This window comes from Nelumbo lutea, chromosome 1 (assembly GCF_056320005.1).
Source record: "Nelumbo lutea isolate HS-2025 chromosome 1, American lotus-T2T, whole genome shotgun sequence".
Taxonomy (NCBI): domain Eukaryota; kingdom Viridiplantae; phylum Streptophyta; class Magnoliopsida; order Proteales; family Nelumbonaceae; genus Nelumbo; species Nelumbo lutea.
In genome coordinates, this window is record NC_142684.1 from 84,083,778 (window position 1) to 84,103,049 (window position 19,272).

Below are 19,272 nucleotides of genomic sequence, written 5' to 3' on the forward strand. Positions count from 1 at the left end.
GTGTCAGCCTTGTCAGGATAGGTCTCCCCAGACCGACCCACTGGCTGTGAACTTTCTAAACTAACACGAGTCTCAATAAGTGTCCAGTTTAAGGGTATTACACAGAAACATACCAAGGGAACATGAATCAAATATGCACTTTTATTCATTTACAATAAACTCATAAAGTACATCAATTTTGATTGAATCTAAGGGCATACAAAACTATCTAACACTTACTCTGGCTTTTATAGTGAGCAACTCTCATGAGGAGACCATCCACAGAAATCAATTCCCAGTCGACTTTCGCTTCGGAACTAGCACTTCCACCTATCAGGTGCCTATCATTCCTGCTCTGCTAATTTTAGTTGTCTACTGATTTTCCTAACTCTGTTTTTGATTGTTCTATTGTTTGAATTTCTTGTCAATCGTCCAAATTGCAGACTGAGGGAGCAATTCTTGAAGGTGGCAGGGGTCTAAGCAATTGGGATGTGTTTAGCCACATTCCAGGTGAAGATAACCCCCCCCCCCTTCTATCTCTCTATCTCTGTCTCTGGGAATCTCTAGATTCTAGTAATGGTATGCTCTTTCTTATTAATCAGGGAAGATCAAAACAGGGGAAAATGCAGATACGGCAAACGACCATTACCATCTCTACTTGGTAACAGAATTGACTTTAATCCTTTACTTACCTGGAAATCTTCATCAATGTAAAATCTGAATTCTGAACTAACAGCCTACCTACCCTTTAATTTACTTGGTTTCGCGCAACAAGACATCGACCTGATGCATTTGCTGGGAGTAAATGCTTATCGTTTTTCCATTTCTTGGGCCAGGATTTTACCTCGTAAGCATTAAAAAGAAAAGAAAAAAAAAATCATATGCACCTTCTTCATAAATGATAAATCCCAATTAACTAAGTTCCTTGTATGCTATGCTGTAGGAGGGAGGTTTGGAGACGTTAATCCTACGGGGATCGCGTTCTATAACAGTATCATAGACAATCTCCTACTGAGAGGTGAGCCAGAGACTTGAAATTCTAACCAAATCTGGACTGATAGACCTAAGACTAGAATTCTAACAGTATCATAGACAATCTCCTACAGTGTTCCTCTTATCGTCTGTAACAAATTAAGGCTTGTGCCGGCAGGGATCGAACCGTTTGTGACCTTGTATCATCATGACCTGCCACAAGAACTGGAGGACAGATATGGGGGATGGCTGAGCCCTCTAATACAGTAAGCCCATGAACATTCATTTCTCCTATCTGCATATGGTTTAGATTTTATGAATTATAAAACACAAATTTCTAGGGAAGAGTGTGTGTATTTGTGATGAAGAGTGATGGAGGATGATTTGACCTGACCCATTGAGATGATGACACATGGACCTAATTCAGCATGAGCAACAACTTAGCACCACAACCTGACTACAACTAGTAATGAACCTGTAGAACAGCTCGCTACGTCATAACTCACTATAGGGGGAGCTCGCTACAACACGAGCTCCAAGTCCCCCGAACTACTAAGAAGGGAATACTCCAAGACTATTTCAGCTCATGAGCTAGGGTAACTAGCTCACTCCAACACTTGGGCAGAAGAACTGCCCCAAAGACAATCTCGATGAGGGCCACCTCGAAGTATCCCTAGGAGCTCGCAGCAAAGATAGCTCACTATGCAATAGGGTAGCTCACGACTAAGCAACACGACGCTCTCAGGAAGCTTCTATCTGACAAGACCGTACCTATTAGATTCCACCACGTCTCTCGATAGACGGTGCAGTCCCTGCCCATTTGACAGTCTGCACCCACGTCTCTCGACAGATGGTGGCGTGCCTGTCCCTTCGGGACGTGTCACTCATCCAAGCGCATAGTACATTGTCACGATCACCTGTGCAGCACTAACAGGTAATGGCTGCGACAAAAGCCCAGTGGCGGTTATGCCCGATTTGACATGAGCGCCCCTATAAAAGCCCTCTAATTGAAGGGGAGAAGACTCTCTCGGATTTTCATCTGAACTTGAATTATCTTACTTGCTCATGAGCTAATCTTGAGAACTTAGTGATCCAGCGTGACCTACACTCTTAGCCTCTTTGCACTTTTTGCTTTCTCCCCCAATGTTCTAAATTAAGCTTCGGAGTATTCCCGCCGGGCTAATCCCCCAAGAATCCTTCACCTTCGTCTTCTCAGGTGCCATCCATTGCTGGCAAGGAGCTAGTCAGCAGCCAGCTAGGAGTGCTCGGATCGTGCCGCATCATTTGGCGTCGTCTATGGGAAGTGCTTCTGAAAGCCTTCCTCTAAGATTTTACAGTTTCTTTTTCCAAAAACTCAGCATTCATGGCTTCTTCCAGTAACGCTGGACGTGGTACCAGCCAGAACGCTTCTGGGGAGCAGCCCTAGCTTCTTATTGTCTGTATTGGATAGTTCACTGTCCCCCTCTCCATGGACAGAGTCCCCAGTTTGAACGTGCCCCTCACTGTGGCACCCGCAGTCGCTCCACTCTCTTCCACAGTTGGAGCAACCTTTTCTGAACCCTCGGTTGTGCCTCCAGTAGCCAACCTGAACCAGTTGGAGGACTTAATGCAATGCATGCAAGCCATGCAGGTTCAAATGCAACAATTTCAACAATTCCAACTATATCAACAACAAGTGCTGCACCACTTTTCCCAATACCAGTTCCAGCAGCAGTTCCCCTCTCTGCCTCAAGCCCAGTCGTCGCTTCCCCCTCGGCATCCGGCCACAAAGTAGACCAAGCCCTCCCACTGGAGTGATTAACCTCGTCGGGGAGAGGCCTCCCAGGCTTAGGATCCTACCAAGAGTCAAGCCTCCTCCCATAGCAAGAAGGAGAGGCCTACTACCCCCACCTCGCAGCCTGTGGACAGGTCGGGGGCCTCCCAGCCAACCAAGCCCGCCCATGTTGCCCTGACCGTCGCAATTCAAGCTCCCACTCGCGGAGAATCCATTTGAGGTCCTAGCCGCAGACTATAGGCCAGGCCCTTCGGTCTAGAGTCACCACCAGCAGTCTGAGCCTATCAAGCTTGGCGATACTGAAGTGTCAACCACCAACACCGAGCTAGCAAAGCAGCAGCAAAGATGTCGGCGAGCTCACTAAACTACTACCTGATTCTCTCCCGAACTCCTCTCAGTGGAAGCTACCCCTCTCCTCTCAGTCTCTTCCTCGTTACCTCCAAAACTCATTGCTGTCCCCATGCCAAGGGATTTCAAGCTCCCTCCATTGGATAAGTATGATGGATCCTTCGATCCAAATGACCACGTGGATGCCTTCTAGTCCCAGATGCACCTGGCAAGAGCCAGCGAGTCCTACATGTGTGTGGCCTTTTCCACTACTTTCAAAGGAGTAGCTCGCACCTGGTACCGAAACCTCGTGCCCGGTTCGGTAAGAAGCTGGGCGTAGTTCATGCAAGTTTTCACCTCCCACTTCGTCACCAGCAAAAGGTGCCCAAGAACTCAAGAAAGCCTCATCGGTATAGTCCAAAAGGAAGGGGAATCCATTCGGAGCTACATCAAGCGGTTCAATGACACTTGCTTGCAAATACCTGACCTGGATCCCGTAGTTTGCCTCACCGCAGCCAAGCGAGGTATCACCCACAAAGAGTTCAAGTGGCACGTAGTTGTCAATCAACCCAAAACCGTGGCCGAGTTCCTCAAGCTCGCAGATTGGTTCATAGGAACAGAGGAGGAAATCAACTAGAAAGGCGAGCAGGCCCTTGAGAAAAGGAAGAGGGAACCAAAGCCACCATCTCAGGGAGATAGCAGGAAGAAGAAGGACCAAGCTCGGGGGCCAAAGACAAATCAACCTTTCCGAGCTTCAACAGTAGAAAGGGACCATACACCCCTTAATGGGAAGCAGGCCGAGATCCTCATGGCGATCAAGGATGCTCCGTACATGAAGTGGCCACCTCAGCTGAAGGCCGACCCTAATGCCAAAAATAAAAATTTTTATTGTAGCTTTCATAATGATCATGGTCATAGTACCGAAAGTTGTAAAAGTCTCTACAATGAGATAAAAGAACTCATCCGTCGCAGATATTTGCGAAATTTTGTACAAAGTAATAATAATAATAATAATAATAAAGCAGGTTGGCAAGGGGAGCAGAGTAGAGATGCTCCCGAGTCTAGCAGACAAGTGGAACAGCTGCAGAAGAAGCCCCCCGAAGAGAGACCAGTTCGAGGGACCATCCATGTCATAGTTGGAGGCTCGATTGTGGCGAGTTGTACCTTAGCTACAGCTCGCGCATCAGCTCGCAAAGCCGCCAGGGAAGAGCAAAATCCCCCAAAGTGGCCAAGGTTGGAAGACCCCATCTTCTTCATAGAAAATGATGCGCGCGGGATCCACTACCCCCATGATGATGCGCTCATCATAAAGGTGAAGATCAACGACTTCGAAGTCAGGTGCGTCCTCGTCGACTCAGGCAGCTCGACGGACATCCTCTTCAAAGCAGCCTTCGACCAACTACAGCTCTAGGAGAGCGATCTAAAGCTCGCGAACACTCCCCTGGTAGGCTTTAGCGGAGAGGAAGTCAGGCCCTTGGGAAGGATTACAGTACCCGTGGAGGTCGGTGCTTGGCCTAGCATAGTGAGGCTCAACCACGATTTCTTAATGATCGCAACCCCCTCCCCGTATAACCCCATAGTAGGTCGGCTAATTACCCATGCCTTACGGGTTGTGGTGTCCACCTACTACTTGGCCATGAAGTTCCCTACAGACTTTGGTATCGGGATAGCGCGAGGTGACCAGCTTGAGTCTCGCAAGTGCTTCGTGGCCGCCCTTAAAGGGAAAGCCAATGCAGCCGATGACCTCGAGCTGGAGCGACCTACGGAGAAGAGGGAGGAGTGAGCTGCGCCCACAAAAGAGACCGTCTCCATCCCGACCTCAGCGGAAGACCCAGCCCAAACTCTTCAGATCGGTGCTTCCATTAAGGAGCCTCTGTGATTTAAACTGGTACACTTTTTACTTGAAAATTTAGATGTTTTTGAAAGAATGGTAGGATCCATCTAATGGACGCCATAAAGGTTGCAGAATGGGTGGGCGAATTTCAAAAATTTCCTACCTTCTCCCAACTGGGAATCATATTCCCTAAATTTAGAATACAATATTCAATGATTATACTTGAACCATAATCAAACCAGATCTGTACCAAAAGACAAATGGGAGGAATATACCTGATCCGGAGAAGCACTATCTCCCAAAGTTGGTGTTCACGCCCAAAGAATGCTCCAAGATCCGTTCCTGCTGAAGATGACACAGCTGTGGATGGAACAGAACCAGCAGAGTGCGTCCTACACACTGGATCCTTCACAAGAATCCTCTGGAAGTACTAAACACTGAATCTTTTTCTGTCTTTCTTGCAAGACTGATGTCAAGAACAGATTTCTTGACTTTCTTTTTCTGCAAAGATCTAATCTTGCAAAAATAGATGGCGGCGGTAGGAGGAGAACTCCAAAAGCGAAAAAGCTGAACTGCTTCTTCTTTCTTTTTTTGGAGTATGAGATCTGATCTCAATTCGCAGGAACCTTTCTTGCGATTTCTCTTGATTCGAAATCTGTTGTATTTCTCTCCTTTTTGGTTAGGGTTTCTCCTCCTTTCTTCTTAATTAAGAATCCTCCTAATTAGGAGTTATCCCAATCCAAATCAGTATTTGGATAGGGGATAATCTTAATCCTATATGCAGATAAAGTTAGCTTACTCCTGATCTTATCAGGAGGTTACTAGATTCAAATCTAATTTGAATTTGGTCTCCAAGAGTGGATAAGGCTAAAGGCCCAATCCTTTTACTAACATTAATCTCAGATTCACCCCAAGGATGGGTGATCATATCAGCCCACCTCGAAATGGGCTTCTGGCCCATTAAGTGTTCAGTGTCTAATTACTTTCCAATCTACTGCCCAGTTGGGCTTCTTTGTATGGCATGGGACCCAAGCATTGATCTACACACCAGCCACATGGGTTCGGCCCAGCCTTTAATACAAGGCCCAGCCGAATTCACTGAAAAACTCAATGAACCCCTTGAGTCCATCATATGGACCCTATGGGCCAAACACTTACATTAAGTGGTCCCTGGGCCAAGCCATCTTATAAAAACCCAGGGACTGTGGGCAGGTGCAAGATGAGCCCATCAGGTATTATCCTCAATGGTCTTACACTTAACCTCTCAGCCCTTAATGATCAAGCACTGCCCGACAAGAGAGGACCTCTCCCTCGGCTGCAAGGAACAGTGCCGCACTCTCCTCTCACATGGATCCCGGGAATTAAAACCATTTGCAAACAATTTGAAATCGTACATATATATATAAATATATTAATTTTGCAAAACAAAATTCCAATGATTGAAATCAACTGCCAGCAGTTTGGTTTCCATCAGAGAGAGTGCATTCCCGATCATTACCCTTTGTCCGACAAAGTGGCTGATTCTGTCACTATGATCACCCACTCAGATGAATTCTCAAACTGCCCCAACATACCCAGGTTTTGATCCCCGCTAAGGATCTCACTGATTGGCATATCAAAGGCAGCCTGATCCAACACCTAGTGAAGTGTCATAATCGAGTCTAGGGGTCAGGTGTAACTTTCCAATTTTGCCCATTTGTCTCCAAGGTCTAGGGCAATACTAGAAATCTGGTCCGGTTCAAGGATTCAAGTAATCCCATACTGCATGTGCCTCGGGTCTTACCCTGGTGGCTGAGACAGGCCATCCCAACACTTGGTGGCACACCAGTATCAACCTTGGCAGGATAAATCTCCCCAGACTTATCCAACGGTTGTGAACATTTAAAACTAACACGAGTCTCTATAAATGTCCAGTTTTAGGGTTTTACACAGAATTAAACCAAACAACATGAATCAAACATGCACTTTATTTATTTCCACTAAATAACAAAAGTACATCAAATCAGATTGAAGCTAAGGGCATACAAAAACTGTCTAACAGTTTTTGCATGGTCTACGGCAGAAATGCCTGGCATAGACCCTATCATCATAACTCATAAACTTAATACTAATCATATAGTTAGGCCCGTTAGACAGAAGAAACGCAACCTAGCCCCAGAGTGATGGAGGGCAGTCGACGAGGAGGTTGGGAAGCTCCTTGTAGTCGATTTTATCAGGGAAGTCCATTACCCGAGCTGGGTGGCCAACCCCATTCTGATGAAAAAGGCTAACGGTAAATGGCACATGTGTGTTGACTACATCGACTTGAACCGAGCTTGCCCCAAGGACTGCTTCCCACTTCCCAGGATCGACCGTCTGGTGGACGCGACCTCAGGGCATGAGTTGTTGAGCTTTCTAGATGCCTACTCGGGCTACAATCAGATCAGGATGGACTCTGCTGATGAAGAGAAAACTGCGTTCATAACCGAGCTCGGCCTGTACTACTACAAGGTCATGCCCTTTGGGTTGAAAAATGCCGGGGTGACCCTTCAAAGACTTGTAAACAAACAGTTTGAGCCATTGATTGGCCAAAAAGTAGAATGTTATATAGACGACATGGTTGTCAAAACCCAATTCTCATGTGATTTAATACAAGACTTGAAGTTAGTTTTTGAAATCTTGTGTAGATTCAATATGAAGCTAAACCCGAATAAGTGTTTCTTTGGTGTCACATCGAGTAAATTTCTAGGATACATCATAAACCAGCACGGCATTGAAGCCAACCCGGACAAAATAAAGGCCATCTTAGCTATGAGACCACCCCGAAAAATGAAGGAGGTTCAGAGGCTGAATGGTTGAATAGCCGCCCTAAGCCGCTTCATGTCCAAGTCAGCAAATTGCTGCCTACCTTTATTTAAGGCAATTAAAAGCAAAGGGTTTGAATGGACCCATGATTGTCATCTCGCATTTGATGAGCTCAAAAAGTACCTCGCTGGCATACCGGTCTTAACCCGGCCCGAAGAGGGCGATGTTTTAGAGCTATACCTCTCGGCAAGTGACGAAGTGGTCAGCTCGGTACTAATAAAAGAGGTAGATCGGGTCCAATGACCTATCTACTTTGTTAGTAAAGTGTTGCAGGGAGTAGAAACGAGATATCCAGAGATAGAAAAACTAGCATATGCACCGGTCATTGCAGCCCAAAAGCTTCGTCTGTACTTTCAAGCTCACACTGTTATCGTTTTCACCAACAAACCTCTGAGGCAAGTCTTACTCAAGCCCGAGGTCTCTGGTTAATTGACGAAGTGGGTCATTGAGCTTAGCGAGTATGACCTCCAATATAAGCCACGAACTTCTATTAAGGCCCAAGCCTTAGCAGATTTCATTGTGGGGTGCACTTTTAGCTCCAAAGTCCCCAGGTCGGTTGTGCATGAGGCCCCCAGCTCGGGCAAGCCCAGAGCTCCCAGGCCGGTTGAATCTGAGCACCGTGAGGTAGCAACCAGTGCAGCATCTCTCCTAGTTAGGCAATGTGCGAACTAGGATGAGGAGCCTTGGATCCTTCACGTAGATGGCTCCTCAAACCAGCAGGGCAGTAGAGCCGGAATAGTTCTGACGGCCCAAGTGGCACGAAACTGAGTACGCACTACGCTTCAAGTTCGCGACATCCAACAATGAAGTAGAGTATGAAGCATTGATAGCCGGGCTAGCTCTAGACAAAGAAATGAAAGCCAAGCACATTATCATCTGCAACGATTCCCAGGTCGTGGTCAATCAGGTCAGAGGAGAATACAAAGCTCGCAAATCAACTATGATTGCTTACTTAGCCAAAGTAAGAGAGGCTCTTCCCAACTTCCAGTCACACTTCATCAGGTAAGTCCCGAGGTCTGAAACGCTGAGACCGATGCCCTATCCCAGTTAGCCAGCACTAGTGATAACACCATGAGAACCGTGTACATAGAGAACCTGCCTCGGCCTAGCATTCTCGGGGAGGGGGGGGGCAGAGGACATCGCTCCTGTCATTCAAGCAGAGCCGAGCTGGATTGACCCGCTCACGAGCTTCTTGCTACATGGGACCCTCCCTATGGATCGCAATGCCACCAGAAGGGTAGAGCATCAGGCAGCCAAATATGTCATGATAGATGAACGGCTGTACCGAAGATCCTACACGCTCCCCTACCTACGCCGCTTGCGACCTTCCGAAGCCGAGCTCGTACTCTGCGACACTCATGAGGGCCTGTGCGGTGGACACTTGGGGGGCATGGCCCTCGCCCAAAAAGTACTACGATAGGGATACTACTGGCCAACAATGAAAGCAGACGCTATTAAGCTTGTTAGAAAGTGTGACAAGTGCCAGAAGCATGCCAATATCCACCATCAGCCCACTATCGATCTCAAGTATCTCACCAATCTGTGACCTTTCGCCCAATGGGGCATCGATATACTTGGACCATTTCCACCAGCAATAGGCCAGAGGAAGTTTCTAGTGGTAGCAGTGGAATATTTAACCAAGTGGGTAGAAGTTGAACCTCTTATAACGATCACAGTCCGAAATGTTTAGAACTTCTTTTGGAAGAACATAGTGTGCCACTTTGGATTACCTCGGGTATTGATTTCTGATAACGATAAGCAGTTCGAGGACATCAAATTCCATAACTGGTGCTAAGACATGGGAATCCGATAGAACTTCACTTCGGTCACACACCCTCAAGCAAACAGTCAGGCAGAGGTCACGAACAGAGCTATTCTCCATGGACTAAAGGCATGCCTAGACCGAGCTAAAAGACTATGGGCAGATGAGCTACCTAGTGTTCTATGGGCTTACCAAACCACAAAGAAGATCGCCACAAGAGAGACTCCCTTCAACCTCACCTACGGCACCGAGTCAGTCATCCTAGCTGAAATTAAGGTTCCTTCGCTACGACTGGAAGCATATGATGACAAAGCAAATAAAGACGAGCTACGTACCAACCTTGACCTACTCGATGAAGTAAGGGACCTCACATATATCAGGACCGCAACTTACCAACAAAGAGTAGCTCGGTACTATAACGCCAGGGTCAAGAAGCGGAACCTCCGCATCGGCGACCTGGTCCTTCGTAAAGTTATGGTACCTAAGCCCAACGTTGGGAAGCTCGGACTGAATTGGGAAGGACCCTACTGAGTGAAACAGGTGCTTGGAGAAGGAACATACGAGCTCGAAACCCTTAAAGGGAAACAAGTACCTTGAGCATGGAATATTGTCAACCTAAAGCAGTATTACCTGTAACTATTGAGTAGACCACGAGCCACTCCCAAGGTCTAAGGGCCAAAATGTCGAGTTAACACGACCTCGGCACAATAAGACCTAGTCGCCTCCATGGCATGGGCGAGCTACTAAGTAGACCATGAATCACTCCTAGAACCTAAGGGCCAAACCACTGAGCTAACACGACCTCGGAACAACAAGACCTAGTCGCCTCTATGGCATGGGCAAACTACTAAGTAGACCACAAGTCACTCTCAGAGCCTAAGGGCCAAAATGCCGAGCTGACACGACCTCGACGCAATAAGACCTAGTCGCCTCCAATGGCATGGGCAAACTTCAAGGGCAGACTATAAGTCACCCCCTCAGCTTAAGGGCTAAGACATCGAGTTAACTAAGACCTCGACATCAAGAAAGACTTAGCCACTTCAGTGGTGAAGGCAAAATATGAAATATCAGAGGCGTAGGCAGCTCGGGTCTGAACCCTACGAAGCACAGCTCGCCTCAACACATCAATTGAACCAAGGAACAATCTACAAACATATAGTTTGAGCATACATGGTAATCGCTTTGCAGTATACCATAGAAATACCTCAAACACTAAGGGATAACTTGGGATAATGATTACCAAAAAATCCTACTTTGGGTATGCAGCTCTAATAGCTCGCGTGATGAGATCACTTTGGAAAAAAATAGAAGAGCACACCATACTTAGAAGAAAAGAGAAATTTCATTGCCATGCCATAAAAAAAAAAAAAAGGCCGAGCTAAACAGCTTGAGAAAGTTCAACAAAGAGAAAAAAGGGCACAATCGCCCAAGAAGATCTTTTCAAGACCAGGTTCTGGCACCCGGGAGCCACCAGTAATCAGAAGAACAGAAAAGCAGAGCCGCCAGCCTCAGGGGTCCACCTCCTCCACCTCATCCTCATCCTCTAGGGAGTCAGGCTCTTCCTCCTCCGCCTTGTCTGCCATCTCGGGAGCCAGGACCCTCATTGTGATGCCGTTAAGGTTGAGCCCAGAGAATTTCTTTCGGACCAACCAGCGGCAGAGCTTGAATCCAGAGCGGTACGAGCTCGAGCCATACTCCACTTGGAGTTTGTGATACTCCTGGGAGTACTTGAAGTCCCAGACTGCCTTCTCCCGCTCGGCCTCCACCATGATGTCGAAGTTCCGAGTTTGGTCCAGAAGTGTGGACTCCAAGTTCCAAACCTGTTGGCGAAGGATCTCCCTCTTCGCTGCCACCCTTGATGACTCCTCCCTGTAGCGCACACTCTCCTTAGAAAGCCTAGCGATCTACGCCTCCTGGTCACAGACGAGCAACTCCTGGGCCTCGCTCGACTTGCGAGTGTGAAGGAGCTCGCCTTGGGTCCGGTCGAGCTCGCCCTAGAGCTTCTGAACGATGACCCTCTGATTGCGAGCGTTGCTAGAGTGGATGTTCGTCTGAAGGGCCATGGCATGGATGGCGGAGTTCACCTACCAACAAGAGACTAAGGTCAGAAGACAGCAAGAGGAAGCAAAAAATGAGAAGAGGGGAAGAACCACTTACCACCATACAGTGAGAGGCAGTGAGCGCGGCGAGCTCCCCGGGCTCCATCGCCCCCCACTTAGCGATCTCCTTATTGCAGATCACCCTTCGGCTCTTCCGCCTGGCCACAACGTAATCGTTAACACCCTCCCAGTTCCCTACTAGGAGCCATGGGTAGGGAAATGGACTGGAAGGACTAGGGGGAACCACCCCTTGTTGCGGGAGCTCGCCCTCCTCGAGGCTACCTCCGCCAACACCTCCTTCAGATGGAGGCAACGGAACTTCAGGCGATGGAGAAGTAAAGTCTGGCTCAACAGACTCAAACTCAGTGCCCCCAAAGGGGGGAGACCGGTCAGGATGCGACCTCTTCACTATGCGCTTTTGGTTGCTCGAGAGAAGGTGACGCGCGTCAACACTAGACATGATGACTGGCAAAAAAACCACAGGGTACTAGTTCAATAAAAAAAAAAAACAAAGCATATGTATACACATGATATTTTTACAAGGCACTATGCGACCTAAAAAGGCAACCTACCCAGACTCAGGCCAGCTTGCACAATCTTCTCCTCGGTCAAGTAGTCTGAACAGAGGAAGCCTACCGATGCCCAAGACAACATCATTTTCTGAATTTCAGGGTCCAACTTGGCCCCGAGGTCCTAGATGGCACCCCTCCAGGAAGTTGGGAAGGGCCACCCCTCGGGGTTACGGACCACAAAATAGTCCCACTTCCAGGCAGGAATCTTGTTCGATAGCTCGTGCAAGAGCTTATAGCCACGGCGGGGAGAGAGGTAGTAAAAACGTCTTTCCAGAGGAGCTCCGGGAGCAGTATTCTTGATGCAGAGAATAGAAGAAAAAATATCAAGGTCAAGGGGAAGTCAATACTCATAGCACAAAGAAATGGTCCCAACCATGATCCGGATGGCGTTGGGATGGAGCTGGTTGATGGTGATGTTGAAATGGTTTAACACGTCCAATATTAGGGGGTGCAGGGGAAGACGCAGGCCAGGCTCGAGCTATTCCTGGAAAATCACTATATCGTTGGGACCATGTTCCCAAGGAAAGTTACCAGTGGGGATACTATAGAGGAGGTCCCCAGGAAGGTGAAAGTAATGGATTAGAGACCTGAGTTTCTCCACTGTCATGGAGGAGGGGCCAAAGGTGTCAGGCTCCGTCCCCCGAGAAGTAGAGGCCACTTCACAGGAGGTCTCCTGAGCCTCCAGAACCTGCTCCCAAGCTCCCCCTGAGCTCGAGGGGGTGTCATCATCCTAGTTACCATCCCGGGAATAAACATGGTACGGATACCCAGACATGATTGATAGAATGATTAAGACACCGAGAAAAAATGAAACGGTGTGAACAGAAGAGCTCGAGTAGACTAGATGGATGCGCGACCTCAGAAGCCAAAGATAGCAAGTTAGCATGAAAGAAAATGAGGCCTAGGGGCCCTCCTATTTATAGCCACTGTGCCCCTAGACCAATGGCCCAGATTGAGACAGATTTGATGGTTCGCAGTCAAGCTGACCACACATCTTCTGAAACTGAAATGTGATTGGCTGCACGTCTCCCATGATTGAGGTAATGGTGGCTGCACGACATCTAGAGTTAAGAGCTGCTTCAGTGCATTTTTTTGTATTCGAAAAGTCAGAAATCTCCTAATTCCAGTGCACACATTTAATATGAGCAGTCAATCAAGTTTGAAACTTTGGCCAAATCAACCCGTCACACTTCATGAACTCCTCACGCTAAGGTAGCACTCTTAGACCGAGGAGTGGGGGGAAATTGATGGAGGATGATTTGACCCGACCCATTGAGATGATGACACGTGGACCTGACTCAGTACAAGTAACAGCTCAGCACCACACCTTGACTGCAACTAAGTAACGAGCCTGTAGAACAGCTTGCTACATCATAACTCACTGTAGGGGGAGCTCGCTACAATGCGAGTTCCAAGTCTCCCGAGCTATTGAGAAGGGAATACTCCAAGACTATTTCTGCTCGCGAGCTAGGGTAACCAGCTTGCTCCAACACTTAGGTAGAAGAACTGCCCCGAAGACAATCTCGATGAGGGCCACCTCGAAGTATCCCTAGGAGCTCGCTACAAAGTAGCATGTGGCAAAGATAGCTCGCTATGCGACAGGGTAGCTCGCTACAAAGTAGCTCACGACTAAACAACGCGACGCTCTCAGGAAGCTTACATCTGACAAGACCGCACCCGTCAGACTGCACCACGTCTCTCGACTGACAGCACAGTCCCTGCCCATTTGACAGTCTACACCCACATCTCTCAACAGATGGTGGCGTGCCTGTCCCTTCGGGATGTGTCCCTCATCCAAGCGGGTAGTACGTTGTAACGATCACCTGCGCAGCCCTGGCAGGTAACGACTGCGACAGGAGCCCAATGGCGGTTACACCCGATTTGAAGGGGAGAGGACTCTCTCGGATTTTCATCTGAACTTGAATTATCTTACTTGCTCACGAGCTAATCTTGAGAACTTAGTGATCCAGCGTGACCTACACTCTTAGTCTGCTTACACTCTTTGCTTTCTCTCCCAACGTTCTAACTTAAGCTTCGGAGTATTCCCACGGGCAAATCCCCTAGGAATCCTTCACCTTCGTCTTCTCAGGTGTCATCCATTGCCAATAAGGAGCCAGTCAGCAGCCAGTTAGGAGTGTCCGGATCGTGCCACATCAAAGAGATAGAGTTTGAATGGAAATAGATAATGGGATTTTGATTTTGTTGGTGGTTATTGTTGCAGGGAAGATTTTGTGTATTTTGCGGAAATTTGTTTTAGGAGCTTCGGGGATCGGGTGAAGTTCTGGAGTAGCTTGAATGAGCCCAACGCGTACACTCTTTATGCGTATCTCAGGGGACTGTATCCACCAGGCCATTGTTCGGAGATTGAACTTGTAACAATATGTTGTTGTCCCACGCCAAGGCCGCTAATTTGTATCGGACGCGTTATCAGGTAATTTAAAGGACGGCCTTTTTGTGTGAGATAAACCTAAACGCACCACCCTCTAACTTCCACTAACCCAATCTAATATAAATCCATTAACGAAGGATCAGGTCCAATAAATATTTTGAACCATTAAGTCTAGATTGTTTCAATTCAATATGTCTTATTTATTCGTCGAATCTGTCTAAATTGATTTTGATTTGGATCGATCCGATCCAAAATCAATCTATTGACACCCTTAACTAGAAATCATTGTATGAAAGTCTTCAATTTGATTCAACATTAATACTGTAACAAATGGGTTAACACACCAACGAGCCAGCCCTCGTTGGTGAGACAAACTTTCATCTAGATGATGCCATCTGTATGAATTGATACTGATGCATGTGCATGCAGAAAAAACAAGGTGGCTCTATAGGGATTGTTATACAAACTATAATGTTTGAACCCTTGAGAGAGGAAGAGGTAGATCGTGAAGCTGTCAGGCAGGCTCTGATTTTCTATATTGCATGGTAAGTCCATGCACTATAGTTTATTGTTTCATAGACTTTACAACTAATGAAAAACAGAAAACTGCTGCAAATGATGTAAAATTAATTATTAATTATTTTAATTTTAATTAATTATTAAATATTTTAACAGTTTTTAAGATATTAATTTGCTAATTATTAAATATTTCCTCATTGCTTCATGGACTTTATTACTATTTTCATTATTATTTTAATTTTTAATTATTTATTTTTTAATTTATAAGTTTATATGTATTTTTCAATTTTATTCTTATTTTAATAAATTAATTTTTTATTTTTATAATTTATTCATATTTTTAATATTATTTTTGAATTTGGTAATTTATTTTTTATGAAATAATACAAATTGAACTCAAAATTATCAAATAGTTTGTTTTAGGGGTAAAATAGTAAAATCAAGAAATTTCAAATGGCAAAGGTTCGATCAAATACAAACAACCTTATCTATTCAGAACCTCTACAAAGTAGAAAAGCATTATGCCTCTTTTCAGGTTTCAGACACTTAATATCTTTTTAACTTTCCAAATTTCAGATTTCAGGTTTATCAAACACCACCTAATACACCTGATTTTGCACATTTAATGCTTTAGACCCTTCTCTCTTCTATTGTTGGGTCATGGGTGTAGTACTGTAAAACTCTTTGAAAACGATACATTTGATTTAGAGAAACAATACCCGGGTTCATAAATTGAGTGGGAAATATAGCAAATTCTTGTGTTCTTTTCTAGCCACTCTTTTGGGTTGCCCATGTACTCTCACTCTTTTGGGTCATCTGGGAACCGAATAAATTTGGGCATGAAATGATTAAAAAATTATACATAAAAGTATTTAAAATTTTTAATTTAATAAATTAAATTAATAAAGATAAGGTGGATGGAAAGGATGGTTAGGTTATTAGGAACAGTAAGAATAAGGTGGAAAATTGAATAAAAAGAAGGGATATTTTAAGTATATGAAAGTTCGAACATTGGCTAAAGATGGCTTGAAACTCTCTTATATATAGAGATAGATTTAAATTCATATTTACCAAAAAAATTGAGCCTTACTTTCAGATGCCTCCATATGTCCATGTTTTAAAAACCGACCTGAAGCATTTGACTATCTGGATCAAATGGATATGGTTTATATTAGGTTTAATTCATTCTTTTATTTCAAATTTTAATGTTTTATACATAAAAAATTAGAAATTGGGATTTGAAGCAAAAAAGGGATTTTTTTTTAGTAAAAATAGCAGGGCAAGACGCCTTCATTCCTTTGGAATAATCAGGATCTCAAAAATTTACACAAAATAAAAAATTAAAGATCACGCCTATGGCCAAGTCAACAGTTTTGGTAAATTCCGAGGTGATGGTTCAAACAATTTGACTGTCCAAATCAGCTGAAGGATGAAAATACTTCGAGAGACAACCCGTATCAAGCAGTCTTTAAAACCCTTGTTCATCTCTAACTTTATCAAAATACCCAAAATCTTTCGCTTAATGTGGAAGTAAGGGCCAAACAATTTTATAAAGTAGGTACATTTATTATGTACTTTAACCAAATCATAGAGATCATGCAAGTGATTGCCATTGTTACTGATCAGGGTGTTAGATCCTTTGATATATGGAGATTACCCTCCAGAGATGCGTCACCATCTTGGTGCTCAACTGCCAAGTTCTCGGTGGAGGAATCCAACAGACTAACCAACAGCATTGATTTCATCGGCATCAACCACTATTCAAGTTTATATGTCAGAGACTGCATCAACTTTCCTTGTCCTACCGGAGAAGGTATTACAGTCGGAGGGTTTGTTTACTTAACCGGTGAAAGGGATGGAACGGCAATTCGAGAGCCGGTATATATATATATATATATATATATATATATATATATATATTAATACGCATTTCCTATCCTATATATCACTCTCTGTTTGTTATTCATTTACATATATAGTAATTAATGCTCCTTTTAATTATCTTTATCTGTGATGTTTCCTGTTTTTTTGCAAACTCCGATGTCTGGATTCTTCGTAGTTCCAAATGGACTGGAAAAAATGATAGAGTACATTAAAACAAGATACAATAATAAACCCATTTTTGTCACTGAAAATGGTGAGGCCGTGATTAAATTACAGAGGGGGTGAAGATTACTTATGTGCCACTAAGTGTTGGGATGGCTTGTTCCAGCCATCAGGGTAAGACCCAAGGCACATGCAGTATGGGATTGCTTGAACCCTTGAACCGGACCAGATTTCCAGTATTGCCCTAGACCTTGCAGACAGATGGCAAAACTAGAAAGTTACACCTGACCCCTAGACTCGATTATGACACATCACTAGGTATTAGATCGGGTTGTCTTTGATGTGTCAATCAGTGAGATCCTTAGTGGGGGTCAAAACCTGGACATGTTGGGGTAGTCTAAGAGTTCATCTAAGTGAGTGGTCATAGTGACAGGATCAGCCCCATTGTCGGACAATGGTAATGATCGGGAATGCACTCTCTCTGATGGAAACCAAACTACTGGCAGTTGATTTCAATCGTTGGAATTTTGTTTTGCAAAATTAATATATATATATATATATATATATATATATATATATATATATATGTATATGTACGGTTTCAAAAGATTTGCAAAAGGTTTTAATTCCCAGGATCCATGTGAGTAGAGAGTGCGGCACTGTTCCTTGCAGCCGAGAGAGAGGTCTTCTCTTGTCGGGTAGTGCTTGATCATTAAGGGCTAAGAGGTTAAGTGTAAGACCATTTAGGATAATACCTGATGGGCTAATCTTGCAACTGCCCATAGTCCCTGGGTTTTTATAAGATGGCTTGGCCTAGGGACCACTTAATGTAAGTGTTGGGCCCATAGGGTCCATGTGATGGGCTCAAAGGTGTCACTAAGTCTTTCAGTGAATTCGGTTGGGCCTTGTAATAATGGTTGGGCCGAACCCATGTGGCTGGTGTGTAGATCAATGCTTGGGTCCCACGCCATACAAAGAAGTCCAACTAGGCAGTAGATTGGAAACTGGTTAAACACTGAACACTTAATGGGGCAAAAGCCCATTTCGAACTGGGTTGATATGATCACCTGTTCATGGGGCGAATCTGAGATTAATATTAGTAAAAGGATTGGGTATTTAACCTTATCCACTCTAAGAGACCAAATTCAAATTATATTTGAATCTGGTAACCTCCTGATAAGATCAGGAGTTAACTAACTTAATCTGTAGATAGGATTAAGATTATCCCCTATCCAAATACTGATTTGGATTGTGATAACTCCCAAAATATTGGGAGGTTTCTTAACCAAGAAGAAAGAGGAGAAAATTCCAACAGAAATATCAGATTTCGAACTAGGGTTTTGTGGATGCAAGAGACACCTCCTGCGAATTGAGATTTGATCTCTCACAAACTCCACAGAGAAGAGACAGTTCTGCCCTCTTCGTCCCTAGATTTCTCCTCCTCCAGTAGCTGCCATTCCCTGTTGGAAGATTGGATCTTTGCAGCAACAGGAAGTCAAGAAATCAGTTCTTGACAACAGTCTTGCAAGAAAGACCAAAAAGATTCGGTGTTCAAGGTTTCCAGAGGATTCTTGCGAAGAATCCAGTGTGTAGGAAGCACCCTGCTGGTTCCGTTCCATCCACAGATGTGTCATCTTCAGCAGGAGCGGATCTTGGTTTCTTCTTTGGGCATGAACACCAACTTTGGGAGATATTGTTTCTCCGGATCTGGTATAATATTTCCTGTTTCCTTTGGTTCAGATCTGGTTTAATTATGGTTCAAGAAGAATCTTTGAATAATGTATTCTAAATTTAGGGAATATGATTCCCAGATTTGAAGAAGGTAGGAAATTTTTTTTGAAATTTGCCCACCATTCCGCACCCTTCATGGCGTCCATTAGATGGATCCCACCATTCTTTCAATGGTATCAGAGCCATAGGTTCAAATATTGAACCAAAAGAAAATCAGATCTGACCCTACGCAGACGGACAGAAGATGTTCTGCCAAGATCTGCGCAGATTGCTTTCTTTTTTTTTCAAGAAATGGTTTCTTGTTAAGGGCGATTGATCTGAAATTAATTTTGTCAAATCCAAAATTTATTTAGAATTGTTCTTTATTTATTTTTGATTTAATGGATTGTTCGAACCTAGAGATTGCAGTGCAGATTTGGCGCAG

The 19,272-nt window shown here is 44.8% G+C and overlaps 1 pseudogene; it reads left to right on the forward strand.

The window, feature by feature from the left end:
* Nucleotides 1-268: 268 nt before the first annotated feature.
* Nucleotides 269-17,240, forward strand: LOC148875787 (beta-glucosidase 18-like; annotated as a pseudogene).
* The last annotated feature ends 2,032 nt before the right edge of the window (nucleotides 17,241-19,272 follow it).